Below are 6,017 nucleotides of genomic sequence, written 5' to 3' on the forward strand. Positions count from 1 at the left end.
ATGGAGCCGCACGTTTTGATGTATATATTGTTGGGGTTTTCTCAAAGCTGCGGTACGAGTTACGCGCCGAAATATGGCAAAAGAGAATTGTAAAGTAAACACTAGAAAATTCCAGGGAAATTTTGAGTGCCACGGGGCTACTGCCGGGACGAGTACATGATTTATTTCCAGTGTTCAAAAGTCACCCTGATCATATAACACTAAGTAACTTTTACTGTGGCAGTATTAAGTACATCTTACTGGTCAGTATCAAGTGTAACAGTAGATGTAAGCAGAGAGTAGCACACAGAGCACAAGGCAGTAGCAACATGCACTAACTCTAATCACTACAACACAGTGTGTACTCACACACACACACACACACACACACACACACACAAGCCAGCATTTGAGCAGTAGGTGTGTCAATATAATTCATATGTATATATATATAGAGAGAGTATCAATACTAGCTCAGTTAACTGGCAAAACAGACAGACAGGTAGAATTAGCCAATCACAAAAAGGTAGATCAGTTCAGCCAATCACAAAAAGGTAGATCAGATTCTGCCCAGCAACAGGTTGCCAAGGTCAGCTAAGGCCCTGCTGTTGCTACAGCAATTTCAGGATCTGCCTTGAAAAATGTCTCAAAATTCTAAAGGATTTGGCTTCTGACAAGGTCCCGAACAATTGCAAACTGTGAGAAAACCGTAACTCCTGTCCAAAAACCGAAAACACCGTGAGAGACACAGAAGCCGGCAGATTCTGACAGTGTTTATTTTATTCACATATTCCTTAAAATGAGCGAGTAAGCTCAGTGTGAACACAGAGTGAGATTCTTTTGAAAAAAGGACACAATTACATTAGGGTTAGTGGGGAGCGAGACAGGGATTGCCGCCAGTCTCGACCCCCCCCGTTTAAATTTTGTGCAGACCCCGCCTGTCAACGTCACATTTTATGAATCCCAACACCTATGTCTACATTTTGAGCAAAAATTATTTGTCTCCTTTTTACGGTTGGTTGTTTACTCCGTTTTAAAGTTTGAATGACGTTTCTACGTGCACGTATGAGAGAGCAAGGTGACTCTGAAAAAAGGTGATTTTTTGTGGTTTAAAAAAAAAATTCCCATTCATTTTCAATGGAGAAATCTCCTGGTTTTTTTGGGAATAACTTTGGGAAAAATTGGAATTTCAACACCAAAAGTCATAGCACCCCTCCCCCGATCGAGACGCACGTTTTGATGTATATATTGTTGGGGTTTTCTCAAAGCTGTGGGAGGAGTTACGCGCCGAACTTTGGCAAAAAGAGAATTGTAAAGTAAACACTAGAAAATTCCAGGGAAATTTTGAGTGCCACGGGGCTACTGCCGGGACAAGTACAGCAGAGAGTAGGAACATGCACTAACTCTATGCACGACACTACAGCACTTGACGCTTCACACATACCCTGTATTAGCACACAACATAGTGTGTACAAACACTCACACACAAAGACACACACACACACACACACACACACACCTGCCTGGTCTACATTTGAGCAGTAAGAGTGTCAATAACTCATGCTTCCACTCTAACTTTGAAGAAAAAGTGATTTCCACTCCTCGTTTAACTGCTCATAGTTTGAAAAGTTTACATGTTATGTTAAAACAGTTTAGTTTGTTGTGAAGAGAGCACAAGTCTTCCTTCGTTTTAAAGTTTGAATCACATTTCTATGTGCAGGTATGAGAGAGCTAGGTGATTCTGAAAAAAGATGAAATTTTGTGTTCAAAAAGAAATTCCCATTCATTTTCAATGGAGAATAATGCCTATTTTGTTTTGGGAATAACTTTGGGAAAAATAGGAATTTCAACACCAAAAGTCATAGCACCTCTTTACCGATCGAGCCGCACGTTTTGAAGTATATATTGTTGGGGTTTTCTCAAAGCTGTGGGAGGAGTTACGCGCCGAAATATGGCAAAAGAGAATTGTAAAGTAAACACTAGAAAATTCCAGGGAAATTTTGAGTGCCACGGGGCTACTTCCGGGACGAGTACAGCAGAGAGTAACACACAGAGCACAAGGCAGTAGGAACATGCACTAACTTTATGCATGACACTACAGCACTTGACGCTTCACATATACCCTATATTAGCACACAATATAGTGTGTACAAACACACACACACACACACAGACACACACACACAGACACACACACCATACTTGCTTGGCCTGCATTTGAGCAGTAAAAGTATCAATAACTCTGACGCTTCCACTCTTAACTTTGAAGAAAAAGCGATTTCCACACCTCGTTTGAATGCTCATAGTTTGAAAAGTTTACATGTTATGTTAAAACAGTTTAGTGTTGTGAAGAGAGCACAGGTTTTCCTGCGTTTTAAAGTTTGAATCATATTTCTATGTGCAAGTATAAGAGAGCTAGGTGACTCTGAAAAAAGATGAAATTTTGTGTTCAAAAAGAAATTCCCATTCATTTCCAATGGAGAATTGTGCCTGTTTTGTTTTGGGAATAACTTTGGGAAAAATTGGAATTTCAACACCAAAAGTCATAGCACCCCTCCCCCGATCGAGCCGCACATTTTGATGTATATATTGTCGGGGTTTTCTCAAAGCTGCGGTACGAGTTACGCGCCGAAATATGGCAAAAGAGAATTGTAAAGTAAACACTAGAAAATTCCAGGGAAATTTTGAGTGCCACGGGGCTACTGCCGGGACGAGTACATGATTTATTTCCAGTGTTCAAAAGTCACCCTGATCATATAACACTAAGTAACTTTTACTGTGGCAGTATTAAGAACATCTTACTGGTCAGTATCAAGTGTAACAGTAGATGTAAGCAGAGAGTAGCAACATGCACTAACTCTAAGCACTACACTACATCACTTTACACTTCACATATACTCTGTGATAGCACAATACAGTGTGTATTAACACAACACAAACACACACACACACACACACACACACACACACACACACACACACACACATACCTGCCTGGCCTGCATTTGAGCAGGAAGAGTGTCAATAACTAATGCTTCCACTCTAACTTTGAAGAAAAAGTGATTTCCACTCCTTGTTTGACTGCTCATAGTTTGAAAAGTTTACATGTTATGGAAAAACAGTTTAGTGTTGTGAAGAGAGCACAAGTTTTCCTTCGTTTTAAAGTTTGAATCACATTTCTATGTGCAGGTATGAGAGAGCTAGGTGACTCTGAAAAAAGTTGAAATTTTGTGTTTAAAAAGAAATTCCCATTCTTTTCCTATGGAGAATCATGACGATTTTGTTTTGGGAATAACTTTGGGAAAAATTGGAATTTCAACACCAAAAGTCATAGCACCCCTCCCCCGATCGAGCCGCACGTTTTGATGTATATATTGTTGGGGTTTTCTCAAAACTGTGGGAGGAGTTACGCGCCGAAATTTGGCAAAAGAGAATTGTAAAGTAAACACTAGAAAATTCCAGGGAAATTTTGAGTGCCCCGGGGCTACTGCCGGGACGAGTACACGATTTATTTCCAGTGTTCAAAAGTCACCCTGATCATATAACACTAAGTAACTTTTACTGTGGCAGTATTAAGTACATCTTACTGGTCAGTATCAAGTGTAACAGTAGATGTAAGCAGAGAGCAGCACACAGAGCACAAGGCAGTAGCAACATGCACTAACTCTAATCACTACAACACAGTGTGTACACACACACACACACACACACACACACACACACACACACACACACACACACACACACACACACACCAGCCTGCATTTGAGCAGTAAGACTGTCAGTATAATTCATATGTATATATAGAGACAGAGTATCAATACTAGCTCGGCCACTACCTCAGTTAACTGGCAAAACAGACAGACAGGTAGAATTAGCCAATCACAAAAAGGTAGATCAGTTCAGCCAATCACAAAAAAGTAGGTCAGATTCTGCCCAGCAACAGGTTGCCAAGGTCAGCTAAGGCCCTGCGGTTGCTACGGCGATTTCAGGATCTGCCTTGAAAAATGTCTCAAAATTCTGAGGGATTTGGCTTCTGACAAGGTCCCGAACAATTGCAAACTGTGAGAAAACCGTAACTCCTGTCCAAAAACTGAAAACACCGTGAGAGACACAGAAGCCGGCAGATTCTGACAGTGTTTATTTTATTCAGATATTCCTTAAAATGAGCGAGTAAGCTCAGTGCGAACACAGAGTGAGATTCTTTTGAAAAAAGAAGATGATTACATTAGGTTTAATGGGGAGTGAGACAGGTATTGCCGCCGGTCTTGGCCCCCCCGTTTAAATTTTGTGCAGACCCCGCCTGTCAACTTCACATTTTATGAATCCCAACACCTATGTCTACATTTTGACAAAAAATTATTTGTCTCCTTTTTACGGTTTGGCCGTGAGCTCGAGTTAAAAATAAAAATGAAGGTTATGAATTACTGCTTCTCACACTCTAACTAACTGCCGCTTCCACTCTAACTTTGACGAAAAAGTGATTTCCACTCCTCGTTTGACTTCTCATAGTTTGAAAAGTTTACATGTTATGTTAAAATAGTTTGTATTTGTCCAGAGAGGACAAATTTTCCTCCGTTTTGAAGTTTAAATCATGTTTCTACGTGCACGTATGAGAGAGCTAGTTGACTCTGAAAAAAGGTGAATTTTTGTGGTTTTAAAAAAAAATTCCCATTCATTTCCAATGGAGAAATATTCCCGGTTTTTTGGGAATAACTTTGGGAAACTTTGGAATTTCAACACCAAAAGTCATAGCACCCCTCCCCCGATCGAGCCGCACGTTTTGATGTATATATTGTCGGGGTTTTCTCAAAGCTGCGGGAGGAGTTACGCGCCGAAAAACGGCGGAAGAAAAATAAGAAAAATAATAATATTAAGTATGGAGAAGATTAATAGTTGCCTCGGGCTTCGCCCGAGGCATTCCTCTCCAGCTTCTGGAGTGGAATGCCTCGGGGCTAGAACCCCGTGGCACTAACTAGAAAATTCCAGGGAAATTTTGAGTGCCACGGGGCTACTGCCGGGACGAGTACAGCAGAGAGTAGCACACAGAGCACAAGGCAGTAGCAACATGCACTAACTCTATGCACGACACTACAGCACTTTACACTTCACATATAATGTTAGCACACGACATAGTGTGTACAAAACACACACACACATAGACACACACACACACACACACACACACACCTGCCTGGCCTTCATTTGAGCAGTAAGAGTGTCAATAACTGCCGCTTCCACTCTTAACTTTGAAGAAAAAGTGATTTCCACTCCTCGTTTGACTGCTCATAGTTTGAAAAGTTTACATGTTATGTTAAAACAGTTTAGTGTTGTGAAGAGAGCACAAGTTTTCCTTCGTTTTAAAGTTTGAATCACATTTCTATGTGCAAGTATAAGAGAGCTAGGTGACTCTAGAAAAAAGATGAAATTTTGTGTTCAAAAAGAAATTCCCATTCATTCCCAATGGAGAAATATGCCTGTTTTGTTTCGGGAATAACTTTGGGAAAAATTGGAATTTCAACACCAAAAGTCATAGCACCCCTCCCCCGATCGTGCCGCACGTTTTGATGTATATATTGTTGGGGTTTTCTCAAAGCTGCGGGAGGAGTTACGCGCCGAAATATGGCAAAAGAGAATTGTAAAGTAAACACTAGAAAATTCCAGGGAAATTTTGAGTGCCACGGGGCTACTGCCGGGACGAGTACAGCAGAGAGTAGCACACAGAGCACAAGGCAGTAGCAACATGCACTAACTCTATGCATGACACTACAGCACTTGACACTTCACACATACCCTGTATTAGCACACAACATAGTGTGTACAATACTCTCTCACACACACACACACACACACCTGCCTGGCCTGCATTTCAGCAGTAAGAGTGTCAATAACTGACACTTCCACTCTAACTTTGAAGAAAAAGTGATTTTTTTCACTCCTGGTTTGACTGCTCATACTTTGAAAAGTTTACATGTTATGTAAAAACAGTTTAGTGTTTTGGAGAGAGCACAAGTGTTCCTTCGTTTTAAAGTTTGAAT

Source organism: Scomber japonicus, chromosome 6, assembly GCF_027409825.1.
Source record: "Scomber japonicus isolate fScoJap1 chromosome 6, fScoJap1.pri, whole genome shotgun sequence".
Taxonomy (NCBI): domain Eukaryota; kingdom Metazoa; phylum Chordata; class Actinopteri; order Scombriformes; family Scombridae; genus Scomber; species Scomber japonicus.